Source organism: Macrobrachium rosenbergii, chromosome 11 (assembly GCF_040412425.1).
Source record: "Macrobrachium rosenbergii isolate ZJJX-2024 chromosome 11, ASM4041242v1, whole genome shotgun sequence".
Taxonomy (NCBI): Eukaryota; Metazoa; Arthropoda; class Malacostraca; order Decapoda; family Palaemonidae; genus Macrobrachium; species Macrobrachium rosenbergii.
Genome location: NC_089751.1, coordinates 31,322,861 through 31,339,071, shown reverse-complemented (window position 1 = coordinate 31,339,071; position 16,211 = coordinate 31,322,861).

Below are 16,211 nucleotides of genomic sequence, written 5' to 3'. Positions count from 1 at the left end.
AAGGGCCACGAGTCGTGGGAGAAACGCACCTGGATATGACAAGACTGACTACCGGCGTAACACAAGACCGGCATCCAGGAGCGGGTACCACGCCCATGTCTCCGTGGGCGATTTACGAACTTTTGGTGCAATTGTCTTGCCGCCCATGTCTCCGTTGGAGACTTGCGAACCTTTGGTACAAGTATCTTGCCCCCCCCTACCACCAAAGCGGGAATGGGACACCTCAGTCAAAAGGAATTTACTACACTCAGGATGTTACTAAGTATCATTTTTTAGTATTAATAATGCTATATTACCCGCAAATTGTAATAAAACACGTACCTTTCCCTTCGTAGATGAAGATAGTACGATCAGGTAGGTTTTCCTTGAGGGTTCTGGAACTGCCGAGTGGTGCATAGGAACTACCATGATTCGGGAGAATAAAGTCTCTAAGACACTGCATGGAAAATAGCAGATGTTTATTCACAAATTAAGATCTGAACATCTGTGCACTTGGCAAAAATATTAGATTATCCAGGACCATGAAAGTACTGTGAACCTCTCGAACACGATCATCTAGAAAGCCACTCATTTAAGAGAAAATTTGCACAGAAAACCATATAGCAGCGACAAAGCTATCGAAGTGCATTCTGGAAAACGTTTAGGATTATACTGGTTTTCTCTATGCCTAACGCCACTAATGTAAGAGGGAAAAACTCAAATGTCACATTGTGAACGATCTGGAAATTTGCTGTTTTTGTCCACGTGGAAAATTGTAAACCCTGGTTCTACTGCGATTTTTCAACAGTTTCTCTAAGTACCAATTACGTTCCGTTCTTTCCCCACAGTCTACAACATTATTAATTGAATTCGGCCTCTAAAATACTGTACTAATCTTCTTTGTCGCCTTAATACAGAAAGTTACACAAACAAAACAGAAATCTACTCTCACAGACTACAATCGTCGTCCGAAGGTCAGATATAAACCATGAATCAATAAATATAACAGTTTACTGTTATTTTAGAAAGACATACACAACATGTCTCTCTTCAGTCAAGGCAACAACATCACTTTGCTCCAGTTCTTCAAAACTTTCCTTTTCCTTCGTCGATCCCTTACCAATGCTTTTTTACGCTGGAAGCTGAAAGACCAGGGAGTAAGTGAAATGCGGCATGCTATCTCCGTAGACTTTTACACCATATCCTGACTTTCTTCCCTACATTCCCATTTGTCTTATTGCCTATTTCCGACTATCTAGGACATACTACTATAGTTTATTTACCTCCCATTGACGGGTAGTTTAAGTTGCTATTTGAGCTTTTAATTTCATTCATGAACACCTTTATCCATTTTATATAGTTATTTTACATAGCACTTCGTAGTAAAAAGAGTTTTTAACTACTTTTGCACCTTCATTTGAATCATATTTTGTAGATGTTACTGCATCTTCCCATGAGAATTTGACAGAGAAGGAAATTATGAAACATCTCGCAACGACGTTCCTCGAAATTTCTGCCAATGTTCCTTTCAAATTATTCTCCTTTCGAGGTCCTTGTAATAATAATAATAATAATAATAATAATAATAATAATAATAATAATAATAATTATTATTATTATTATTATTATTATTATTATTATTATTATTATTATTATTATTATTATTATTATTATTATTATTATATCATCGAGGGATATCTAATGATTATTATGAAAAGAATTAAAGTAGAATTAAAGGAGTAAGAAAAATAGATCACCGCATCAACATACGAGATCGGAACCATATTCTTTCACATATTCTGTAATACAATCCCACAACCATCCTGTTTACTCAAATAACGCCCAAAATGATATACGGTATTTTATTCGCTGTTTACTCTGTAAATTTCCCGCATGTGTTTCATCTGGACGAATCATTTTATTTATTCTGGAATACAAATAATTTCCAAACGTTTGAACTCGGAATTGCTTTAATCTTCGAAATGTCGAGATCGGCCTTGAATTGGATGGTTTACCTTGCTCAGGCAATCAGGTCAAGAACGAGAATTAGTGTACGTAGCACATCCCTCGGCCAAGTGGAGCTGCAAAGCCAGCAGAGTCCTTGGGTAAACTTTTAGAGGGTCTCTTCTTAATTGCTTCCCATTTTCTGTTGACAAAGCCAGGCGCGTATTCTGTCACCAGGAAAGAGAGGGAACCCGAAGAGAGATGAAGATCTTAGTCAAATAGATTAATAAATTCCGCTTGATAACAGGGATGATGTAGCTGGAAATTGTCTGTTGGAAAAACTAATTCATCATAATGATTATGAAAGACTTGTTTAAAGTATGGATAGCATGTCATGATGCTCCTTTTCGTGTTACATTTTTCATTACCTTAAAGCTCTTTGAGAACGCCTTAGACATCCCCCTCAATCAAAATACATGCATTTCTATAAAGCACCTTTACGAAAGGCTAGGTGATGAAATTTACATCACGGCATATAGAACTAAGCAATTTGTTCTCATCTTATGAGATTTTAGTTAATTGTATTTAAAAATGGTGATATCTGAGATGATTTTGTGTTTGTAAAACTTTTCTAATATAAAAAAAATTAAGTCAATAAACCCTAATGAAGAAAATGTAGGGCGATATTTATGTATGTATCTATGTTTGTATACATATATACACACACACATATATATATATATATATATATAGATAGATATATATATATATATATATATATATATATATATATATATATATATATATATATATATATATATATGTCACTAAATCATGTGTGACAATATATTTAGCCGAGGCCACAGGAATGATAAGATGTGTTGAAAGAACACGAAAGCACTCAGTACTCCTCCTTTTAATTTTCCTATGGCCTTGGCTAAATATACATATACATATACATATATAAATATATATATATTAATAAATATATATATATATATATATTTATATATATATATATATATATTTATATATATATATATATATATATATATATATATATATATATATATAACATTCGTTAAGCTAAAAGTAATTAAAACGTTGGTGTAAATAAAAGAAGAAATGATTTCTGGTCTTCTCGTTTTCGTGTTTATTATATATATATATATATATATATATATATATATATATATATATATATATATATATATATATATATATATATACTATATATATATATATATATATATATATATATATATATATATATATATATATATATATATATATATATATATATATTATAATAAACAGGACAATGAGAACATCGGAAATAATTTCTTCTTTTTATTTACACCAACGTTTTAATTTATTTTTAGCTTAAAGTCGCTTTGTAGTCTATTATTTTTTTACTTTAGCTTAACGAATGTTATATGACAAAACTAGATTTCTTATAATTGTTAGCTTATTTAGCATACTTTTTAATATTGTAAAAATTAATTCTGTTTATAGCCCTGAAGATGGGAAGGATTCCCGAAACGTTGGTGCAAGTAAAAAGAAGAAATGATTTCCGATCTTCTCGTTGTCCTGTTCATTATTAAACTTAAGCTTACCAGGAGCGAAAATCTTACAAGTTATATATAAATATATATATATATATATATATATATATATATATATATATATATATATATATATATATATATATATACATATATATATATGAAATACATATATATATAATCCTAAAGCTTCTCTTTTGACTGTTGTAATAATATTTAATTCCCAGTAAATAATAATATTGGTCACATTTTATCATGCCTCACACATTGGTAATATAATGCTACATCCATTCCTTTTCCACTGACTATGAATGTTGGATCTTAATTACTGTTGTCATATTAAATAAGACAATAAACATAGAAACTGTATGAATCCGTTCATAGATTTGACTTCTACAATAAGGAAACAAGAACTTGTAGTGCTGATCATGTACCGACAGAGATACATGGGAAATCGAGATGAACTCTTGCCCTCCAGTTAACACATACATGGACCCAGTTTTAACTAATGGGCATGGCAAGTAGCCACTAGGCAGGCCGTTGAGAATTTTTGATAACAATATTTTGTATATTCCAGTTCAGTATGAGCTGCCTATGGTTCGATGAATTTTATGTACGTGTTTCCTGTTGTTTCTTCCATTCTAGACCGGGAGAAAAGGAAGTTACAGGGACCTGAAATGTAATTTTTCAGGTGAAAAAATATAGACTTTATTTCTGTCATTTTAGTGGTTCCTGGCGTATGGAATGTATCCATGTTCAAAGACTATGGCTTATGACTATTTTAGTATTTGTCGCCAGGAAACAATTTCCAGTGGGTTGTGGAAAGAAATTTTCCAGCTACAGGACAAAAATTATATTTCTAAAATTAAACAATTTTCAGCAGGTTTTGAAACTGCCACTCTGCCTCTCTGTACCAATGTCATAAAGGTAGCTTAGGCAGGAGAGTTTTGAGATCTGTCAGGTGATTCAGAATTGCCCAGATCTCGTTGTCTTCTTCTATTCCTCCGACTTTCCATTAATCCCTCCCCTCCCTTTCTCTCACCATAAGTAAATCATACTAGAAATTTTCTATTCTTTTGTGATTAAACTGTTTCCACATTGATATAAAATCTCTTCTTGTCTGCTCATCTTAGTCCGTTTGCTGATGGATACGTAGAATATTCACCGGGACAGTTTACCAATTTTTGTTTTAAGATATCAAACTTTCTCGTTAGTCTCGAAAAGAAAAGATTTTCAACCTTTCTCCTTTTATTCCAATTATTGTCTCTCTCTTCATCAACAGATTTTTTCTTCTTTCTGACTCAGTAGCGAAGCTTTCTGTCATTCCACAACAATCTGTAACATTATTTTGTTATTAGTCGGACGCTTTTATTTCCATTTCACCCATATTCTTTATTCCATCTTTCTGAATTTTATGGTCCGCTGGTATAGTGGTTAGTGTCGTGGCATGCCACTCAGATGTCGCGGGTTCGGTCTCCTCTAGGGCGATCAAAATCACTGGCTTTGTATCATGATCAATTACTGCTGGCAGTGTGGGGTCTGCGGTGGGAGGTTGAAACCAACATTCTTTGGAGCTTGAATTTCAAGTTAATGGTCCCTGTGTGTTTGTTCAATGTGAATAGGTTTCATCTACTGAAATAATAATAATAATAATAATAATAATAATAATAATAATAATAATAATAATAATAATAATAATAATAATAATAATAATAATAATAATAATAATAATAATAATAATAATAATAATAATAATAATAATAATAATAATTTGACTCATGGTAGCATTTACAGGATGGTTTCCACTTCAGGAACAATTTCATTTGGTTGAATACGCTCATTTATTTTTTCTTTTTATTTCTAACAATCTACTATATCAATGACAAGTTTTGGATACGAACACCTCTAATGGATAGCCACCTAACCTCTTTTACAAACCATAATAATACATCTTCAGTTGTTTCCATAACTTTTACAATTATAATAATCACACTATATGATACTGAAATAAACTTATAACACGGATTTCCAAACAACAGCCCACTCATATTCATTCACAAGTTGCATCACCCCCAAAAATTTCTACTTCGTATTTAGCAAGCTACAATCTACATAATTTGTTGTCTTTATATTTCTATCAGGTTCAATCAAAACAGAATTTTACTATTGTTAGAAACGTCTGAAGACTAATTTCAGCACTAATACTCAATCCGTGTAATCTCTTTCTAGTCTAGAGCTGTACTAGATTCCCATTGAAAATCTATACCTTGTCTCGCTTGAAGCTTGCCATATACTCTCCTTTTATATTAAGTAACATTGTTTCGAAATTCCTCTCCTCTCCCTCTCCCTCTCCCTCTCCCTCTCCCTCCTCGCTCATAGTTCCCTTCTCTCTCACTCAGATAATCCTTGGTATACTTGTTTTGGCTGCCAAACCCTTCGTTACCTTAACGAAATTTTCAATGATTTGATTATTGGATGCATTTTGCATGACGCTCATCGTGTTTCTTTTTTTAATATTTTTTTTTGGAGCGTGTGGGCGAGGGAGGTCTATCAAGACAACGAAGTTACCATCCGCTCCCTTCGACCACTCAGGCCGATTATACGTTCGTGTGCTCGTCAATGATTCCAAAACTGAAGCCAATTTTATATCTGCTTTGCGTAGGTTATTGCTCTTTTAATTCCAACAGCAGTTATTGGATTTCACGAATGAATTCTACTCCTACACTTCAGTTTCATTATGAATACTTCATTCAGTTGTTCTTTTAGACATTCCACCATTTTCCTTTAATAACTTCCATCTACATCATTTACGCTAGCAATTCAATATTGTTCATATTATTGTCTTATTAAACGAACGTAGTAGGAACGTTAGCGTGTGGGTGAGAGGTGCTTTTAACTCAATATGTAGTTCTCGTAAAAAAAGCCTAGTATGTTCAATAGGACAACTTTAGTATGGATAAATCTGGTTCTATGAGCTGTGAAAACAATGTTTAATATAAGATATTTGGATAATTATGGCAAAAGTTTCAACAGTTTTTGTTACCAATACTATAACTAAGAGAGCCAACGACATCCATATTAAAAACAATATCCAGATATTGATTCATAACGGTTATCTGAAAGGCATCACTTATGCGTATTATAAATTTTCTATGTTGTCCATTATGGGTTTAAGGAAAATCTTCAAAAATAGAATACAAGAAAAATCTGATTTACTGGGAACTCCTGGAATATTGTAAAAGGCCTTCTTTTGCACCTTTACAACATCCGGCCTTTTCCAAAAACACAGAGTAGTAAAATTTTACCCTTTTTCCTTGTAGCAATTTGCAGAGAAGATTAAAACATTTCGTGCTACTAGATATTCTTGCTGAATGCCAGTGGAAATAAAAGTTATTCTGTTCTTACATGAGAGAGGGCTTATACGCACATACTTGTATACACACACACATATATATATACCGGTATTTGTCTATGTCCATTACACAAAATGAAGGTCGAATAAGTCGATACAGACGCAGTTATTCTGTTTTTACATGAGCTCAGGCTTATATGCACACACACACACACATATATATATATATATATATATATATATATATATATATATATATATATATATATATATATATATATATATATATATATATATATATGTATATATATATATATATATATATATATATGTATATATATATATATATATATATATATATATATATATATATATATATATATATATATATATATGTGTGTGTGTGTGTGTGTGTGTGTGTGTGCGTGTATGTGCATATAAGCCCGCGCTCATGTAAGAACAGAATAACTAAGTCTATGTCTACTTATTCAACCTTCATCTTATGTAAGGGCACAGACAAATACCGGTATAATTTCTTTTATTTCCTTCGAAATACATGTAAAGTTATTCTTCTAGACATAAATGGAAGAACAAATAAGCTTCACAAAAAAAAAGAGAACTACAGGATTGTTCGAAAGGTAAATTTCATATAATCAACGATATCAATCATAATTGCTCATTTAAAAAATAACAGCAAACACAAAACCATTATGATTTTCAGTAAAGTGGTATGATGCAGCCGATATCTTTGAAGCTAATCGTGACTGGCTGCTCATGTTGCTCGGCAGCCCCCATAGGTTAAAATGATATCGGTTGCGTATATTTACATATTTAGCCTACTGTCAGCTCAAGAAACCAAGTAACAAATGCGTCGAAGTTTCCTCGGCACAATCGAGTTTTCTGTACAGCGTATAATGCTGTACGAAACTCTCAGCTGCGGCCTATGAAACTCTCAGTCGCGACCCATGAAACTTTCAGCCTAGGCCCGATTATGGCCTGTGTTGTTGGGTACGCATAGCGCTGCCAGATCCCACGATCATGGTTAACTCCAATCTCAAATAAAATAAAAACTGCTGAGGCTAGAGGGCTGCAATTTGGTATGTTTGATGATTGGAGGGTGCATAATCAACACACCAATTTGTAGCCCTCTAGCCTCAGTAGATTTTAAGATCTGAGGGTGGACAGAAAAATTGCGGACAGAGAGACAAAAAGCCATCTCAATAGTTTTTTTTTACAGAAGACTAAAATGAAAAAAAAATCGCTATACATGTAAAGTATAAAAGGAAAATTATTCCTAACACCATAAACGTCTGTGCGTATCTGTGCGCGAGACCTAAGCACGAAGGACTCTGTATCTGAGGAAGGCTTCCATGCTCATCCTCATCACCTCTCCTTCCAGCCCGCAGTGTAAACGACCCTTTCCCCTCCGCTCCACTGAGCGCCACCCTTCCACATCTTTCACTCCAGCAGCAGCGGTGTCAGGGTTTCTTTGTCTTTTCTTTCTACCTTCCTCTCATTAGAGGGTAGAGCAAGACAAAAGTGGGCCATGGGAGAAAAAGCCAAAGTATTCTCGATAGGAAGGACGACTTTTCTCTTACGAGAAACATCCATAAGGATCACTTTCTTGCCCTGAGCGGACAAGAAAGAGACCCTAGATGACGAAGAGATATAAGCCCATCTTGAACATAATCCTGTCGTCTTGGGGTTTAGGACACACTATTGGCTCTTTAAGAATTTTCCCTCTTCTTGTTCCTCTTTTTCTCAGTCGACACGTCGTCGATAAAGGTTGCAACGGCTGCGAACTTTCTTAATTGTATAAGAAGGTGGCGACGCTTGTTACGCCATTATTTAGCAATCCTGATGGTCGATAGGGATTTCTTTGAACGGGATCCTGAGAGACTGCTGTTCATTATCTAAGATGAGTTTTGTCCCCACACCCTTAATGAAGCTGTTTAAAAAACTGTTTCTTGAACAAACTTTAATTATTGATTAGAACAACCATTCCCTTTACCTCACCTCTAAGATGGTTTATCTTCTTCCACGTTGCCATAGGATTCTTGTTATCATTGTTGAACAAGCTGTGTAGATTCTGTTTTAAACAACAATGACTGATCATTGACTGAACAGAAATTTTCTCCTGTTCAAAACTATCAGTGATTTATTTTAAGGTCACGCCTATATGCTTTTCATGAAAAGTCAGCTTTCACTCTTTTTTTTTTTTTATTTATTTCTGTTGTGTTTTATTTCGAAGTTAAGGTAAAATTTCTGGTTTGTCCGTCATTTTTTTTACTTATTTTAATTTTTAATTTCACTGTGTATACTACCACCATTTGACCCTACTTGAAAATTTCAATAGAAACTTTTCTTAAATTTTGCCGATAAAATAACATAATGAAACCAACAAGCATTAAACAGGCTTTAGAATATCTCTGTTAGTTGGTGAGGGTTCAGAGGTCAACATCAGGCTTTTAAACCCCTCAAAACCTTAGCACATTTACGGATGCTTTATTGAGAATAAAAGATGATCACTTACTCATTAAAAGTAAAAAGCTAAACACGGAAAGACCCTACCTAGTACCACGCTGTATATCTCCCGAGAAAAGCTTCATATTCTTCACCTAAAGGGCACCCTTTGGATGAAGGTTAAAAATAGCATAAAGCTAAAAGCTTAAAAGGAATACCATGAATATATATTCTTTCTGGAAAGAAGAAAAACAAAAACAAAAGGCTCTTTGCTATTTCCCTCAGCGCTTTTCACTTTTAGAGACGAGAAGGTAAAATACCAGCATATGTAGTTTTTAAAAGAATTCAGTATCTCGACTGTGTGCGGTTGATGCTGTTTTGTTTCACATAATGGCTTTATCCATAACATAGCTTCAATACAAGGTTTATTTTCACATTTACTAAATCATTCTTTAATCGCTCTTTTACACCTTTTACTCTCTGAATAGACCTTCAGTCAAAATACAGTATTTGAAAGCATCTAAAGAATAAGAAGAGAGAGAGAGAGAGAGAGAGAGAGAGAGAGAGAGAGAGAGAGAGAGAGAGAGAGAGAGAGAAAGGGATAACTTCTGACATTATATTATCTGTTTATTCTTTCCACAATCCAACATCTGGTTTACAATCCCAGCAAAGCAGTTCTGGTTTTTACTCCACCAGGACCAAACAAATGATGTTTTCACATGAAACAGATTGCCTCCGCAACATTCATGCTTCTGATGATTCATAATAGCTAGATGTATTAGGATTTAAATAACAGCCAAACACTTACCCAATCAGTGCTTAAAGTATTGCTTGGAATCCAACAAATAACGAATTACAGTCCTATCTTTCTTGGTAAATCATCCGATATAAATACAATGAACAGCGGCAGTTAGTTAAGAAATATAAGTTTATAACTTTTCATAAAATTTGATGCTTCCATCAATTGGAAAATAATGCCATTGCTACCAACGACATAATTTTTGGAATCATTTGTCATAAATAATCATGACAACCGTAAAATCATCAACAGTACTATGTAGTTGAACGGTAAAAATTTATGGCTGTGTTATCAATGTCTACATAAAAAGAGGATAGTGAGTGTAAATCGATATGAAGCACACCGGTCTAAAAGTGGTGTCAGTATAATAGAATGTATGAATCTCCCTTTTAAGAGACTACGATGCATATCCAATTTAGCTTGCAGAGATAAATTGAATAAAGCTGCATCAGCTGCGTGAAATACATAAAAGACAACTACTTCTCTCTCTCTCTCTCTCTCTCTCTCTCTCTCTCTCTCTCTCTCTCAATACCAGTCTAACGATTTCGGCATTATATTTTCTTGTGAAATCCGAATTATAGAGTATATCGTCAAAAACTGATAACGACGGAGGGGAAAAGGAGATAAACTTGAATAATTGGGGTCTTTTTTTCTTTATTTATCCACTTGTCGATGTATGGTTTATTTGGGGAATTTGTTTTCTCTCTTCGTATCTTTTGCTTCTGTACTATGAAAGTGAGGTATCTTAATTTTTTCAATCTGTTGTGCCTTCACGTTCTTCAGTCAGTAGAACGAGATATACTGTGTTGCTTTGATAGACTTGACTCGACATTCGGTGATGGAATATGTTTAATACTTTAAAAAGAGTCACTGAAAAAAATTGCAGTTGTTAAATACCTTATTTTTCGTTTCTTTCTTTTTTTTATTTTGTCCATTCCAATCTCACATAAATAAATGACTCTTCCTGGATACTCCTCCATGGCAACGCACGCCCCCCTCTCTCTCTCTTAGTTTTTTTTTTATTATTTCCAACAAGTCCACAAATACTTTTCTTTTACTGATAAACTTACCTAAGTTTAAGCAGAATTGCCACTTTCAACGGTAAATTAGTCTTAACAATTAAATGATTTTTCAAATGAAAACCCTTAACCCACGTATACTAGAACTTGACTGGAGGTATATGGTAAAAATGGCAGTGTTCTATTTAAGGGGTTTTAGTGAATTGTAGTATGCTCTTTATTTGCTGAAATGGGGGCCCTGCCCGAATATGGGTGGTGATTTGGAAAGTTCTTTTCCGTTTCGCTGCTCTTTTATGTCTCAAGCTTTGAAGTGCTTAGTAATTGTCGAAGCCGTTTGAGGTCAAACTGGGTCAGTGAATCGTTAGTGCTGTTATAATTTATACTAGAGGATGAATGGAAATCTCTGTATTCAAGTATATAAGTAGTAAAAAAATTACACCTTAATCCATACAAAGTGGTCGTCGGAGAAAGTATGTTTATTAATATATTTATTTTTTGTGCTTGTGGAGATCAGGACTGAAGAAGGGGAAGGTCTGGATGGCCGGGAACTGCCGTGACCTAATTTGTGCTCTGGATCTTTTGACTCAGAACCATTGAGTTGCTTGTTTCGAAGCCCTATCCTAGAAATTCAAATGTCTTAGAAGAAAGTAAATTATAGTTATCATAAATAATTAGGCAGTAAATTACTAATCTATAATGAGTATTGAGATTTATTTTTGTGCTTAACTGTTTTTTTTTAATTTGTTTATAAAGCTAACCTTTTTTTTTATCGAAATCAAATCTGATAGGAATTTTACTTAAGCTCGTCGTAAAATCTGAAGGATATTTTTGAAACATTTAACCAGAAAGAGAGAGAGAGAGAGAGAGAGAGAGAGAGAGAGAGAGAGAGAGAGAGAGAGAGAGAGAGAGAGAGGGAGAGAGAGAGAGAGATTCACAAAGGAAGCCAGAGACCATCTTATTTCCTTAATATTTGAAAGTTACCTTAACAGCGACCAAGAAGTCGGTGAAGATTTTATTATTATTCCCTTGCAACCTTCCACTGCGCAGTCAGGCACACTGCTTGACCTTTTGGCTGCCAGGGCACGATAATGAGGTCTCCAAACTCGTTTTAGTTTACCATCATGTGACATGAACAACTTAAACTTATTAGTGTTTTATCAGTAGGACTCATGAAAACAACTTCAACCTTTCGATATTTACTTTTGTTATTTGTTAGAATATTACTATGTTACACTACTTGCTTATCGAGGAAGAGGGGAGTTTCGATTAATCTTGTTCCATGTAGAATTTCCATTTTCTCTGCACTGTGCCAAAATTAGTTCTTCATTGGAGGGGTGGGTAGAGCACTCGGCTAGCACGCTGTTGGCCCAGCGTTCGACTTTCCGACCAGTCAGTGAAGAATTAGAGGAATTTATTTCTGGTGATAGAAATTAATTTCTCGTCATAATGTGGTTCGGATTCCACAATGAGCTGTAGGTCCTGTTGCTAGGTAACCAGTTTGTTCTTAGCCACGTAAAATAAATCTAATCCTTCGGGTCAGCCCTAGGAGAGAGCTGTTAATCAGCTCAGTGGTCTGGTTAAGCAAAGTCATACGTAACTTTTTTCGCCCGACCAAAAAAAAAAAAAAAAAACCTGGCTATAAAAGCAAAGAAACTTTTTCTAGATGCCCATTTGTATACGAATAATCCTCTTATATGTATACAAAAAAAAAACCTGAAAGACTGTACAAGGATGCAAATGATACTGTGATCGGAGAGTCTCATTATTTCGTTGCTCACAATGTGAATCATATCAACGCAACCCCAGCCTCCATTGCCTCTACAAGCAAGCACACACATAAGTACTAAAATTCCGAAAGGGCTTTTATTTGTTCATTTCCCTACGAAGTGTGTGTATGTCTGGAATGGGTAAATGGTAACCTAAATTAATTAAACCTAGTCTCTGAACTTCCTCCAAATTACAAAAGGACAATAAACTGGTTGGGAAAACATCCGAAAACGACAGAAATGTAGAAGTAGTTGGCAACTGAATTTTTTAACCGTCCTAAACTGTAACGAAATTGAAACTACGAATTTTACGAATCTTGTCATTTATTTTTGTAAACTTTGATCATAACCAGAAAGCAAGGTAATAACACGGAGATGAAAAGGGATATACTTATAATAAAATGGAAGGAATGTAGTTCATTGTCATATATGTTTAAGAGTTAAAGTGCAGTGAGACCTTAAACGGTCTGAAGAGTTATATACAGAGCACGGGAAAAGGTAGCATTGCAGCTGGACAGGTTTGTCTGTGCTTAAATTATTTAGCATCATCGAGAGAGAGAGAGAGAGAGAGAGAGAGAGAGAGAGAGAGAGAGAGAGAGAGAGAGAGAGAGAGAGAGAGTTAAACTTTTATTAGATTATTCTTACATAATTTACCAGCTGTTTAACTTCTTTGGATTTATGTGTCACCGCACCCATCTTCCTTTAATTGCCTAAGAAAAATCAGAAATTTCTTTTTATTCTCTGAATGATCAGCGTTCGATCCTCAAACCTAATAAGGAGAGAACGTCATGCATGCTTTCTAAAAAAAAAAAAAAACCAGTACGCATCTATTTGTGGGTCAAAAGTAGGGTCTGCAAAAAGAAGACAATGAAATGTATACTGCAACATATTATTACGTGAAGGAGGGTATTGAAACAATTTATAAATTACTCTCTGCCTGTCACTTTATCAGCTTCTCAGCATAGGGGATGTCCTTTATAAAAATAAAAAAAACTTTTAACCTAAACGCAATGACACGAAATTGCTGAAATGATTGATGCAGGTTGGTCAGTTGCCCAGTTGATCTGCATTAACCAGCGATTTGTCTGGGTCGCAAAATAGCACTTAGAACCTTCCTTCAAAAATATTGTGTCGTTGTTTCTTTTGTATTCGTCATCATGTCACATTTATTCACTGTATCTTCGTTATTTGAAACGGCTTTGTATGTAGTGTGTGTGTGTGTCTTGAAACAACCTTCCGCTATTGCACGCACACACGCTTACACATACATACATACATACTCATGTATAGTACACACGTACATATACATATATGTATGGTGTGTGTATGTGAATAAATCATGTGGAAAAAAATGGAGGATGCTAGATTGGTGAAAAGAGCCTAAAGTACGAGAGCGTTCGGAGGAAGGAAGAGAGAAGGAATGCTGGGGGATATAAATAAATAAAGTGAAAGACTTATTGAAAAAGGAGGGGACTCAGCAACATTCAGGAAACGAGATATATTCAAAAGTTAAGTATACCTTAGTTTAACCAGACCACTGAGCTGATTAACAGCTCTCCTAGGGCTGGCCCGAAGGATTAGACTTATTTTACGTGGCTAAGAACCAATTAGTTACCTAGCAACGGGACCTACAGCTTATTGTGGAATCCGAACCACCTTATACCGAGAAATGAATATCTATCACCAGAAATAAATTCCTCTAATTCTTCATTGGCCGGTCGGAGAATCGAACTCGGGGCCAGCAGAGTGCTAGCTGAGAACGGTACCCACCCGTCCAATGAGGAACTGAGATATATGCAATAAAGAAGAGAAAGCCGTGGTGCATGCAAAGGGGCTGGACATGCTCCTGACGAGGATAGTTTTGTGGAAGTTTTACGTACACAAGATCATCCACTATTCAACAGTTTAAGGTCATCCTCTCACTACCAGCTGGGGTTATCTAACGGTGAAAACAAACTTCAACGTGTTTTTTGTAAGACAGTTCTTTTTCTGCAGCAGATAAAAGGATGCCAGAGACATAGCTCGTGACCTTATTCTGTTGATAATAATAATGGTGAGAAATACAAAGGCGCTTGCCCTGTCTTCCCACGCTGTACATGATTAGTCAGACAGGCATTTCCCAAAATAATTCTCATCGAAATCATTTTCATTAAAGTATTATTAGTTCACATATTTCCTTTCACTGAGGAATTTCTGTTTTGCACTCTTTCGTATGCTTTCAGTGGAAGGTTATTGCCTTTCCTCTTTTGAAACCGAATTAAAGAAACCTATGTTGGTATATGCAGCACTGAAGTCTTAACAATGTGACGCGTCTCTTGATATCGGACATACACACACACACCCACAGAGAGAGAGAGAGAGAGAGAGAGAGAGAGAGAGAGAGAGAGAGAGAGAGAGAGAGAGAGAGAGAGATTCAAAGGATTAATCAAGAGTTGTTGAAATGTGTTCGATCTTTTTTTTTTTATCACTGAATTAATTGTACTAACGCCATGTGAATGTATCCTTAGTTCCAAGACGAGCGCAAGTAGACATTCACACTTACAAGTTCTTACTTATATAGTTACGGTTAAGTATACGGGCAAACAGTCTTTTCTCCTTATCTTCACCTATCTGGATTTCATGTTATATAGGAGGACATGACTTTTAAAATTAACAATTATCTTGTCAGAGGATCGAAAACTTTTAATTTGGTGAAAGTTCTCTATTTTTGAATTTTGAATGACTAGATGAGAGTATTCTATGTTGGCAATTTTTTTTTTTAAATTTTCATAGCCTTCACTTTCCATTGAAAATGAGTTACTTTTCCTTCAACTTTAGCTCATGTTTTTAGTTTTCTGTAAAAGGAAACTGTTGTGCCGGCTTTGTCTGTCCGTCCTCACTTTTTTCTATCCTCCCTCGTATCTTAAAAACTACTGAGGCTAGAGGGTTGCAAATGGGTGTGTTGATCATCTACCATCCAGTCATCAAACATACCAAGTTGCAGCCCTCAAGCCTCAGTAGTTTTTATTTTATTCAAGGTTAAAGCCAGCCATAATCGTGCATCTGACAACGATATAGGATAGGCCACCACTGGCCGTGGTTAAAATTTCATGGGTCGCGGCTCATACCGAAAGATAGATCTATTTTCGGTGGCCTTGATTTTACGCAAAAATCCTTTATCTTCTACCAGCAGACAACACAGTATTATTCTCTTTGACCATTTTCATTAAAATCTCCAGTGTCATCGTCGCTATCATTATAAATGCTGTTTCATATCCTAAGGGTCTCCCTCTTTACTTCTCTTTCTCTCTCTCTCTCTCTCTCTCTCTCTCTCTCTCTCTCTCT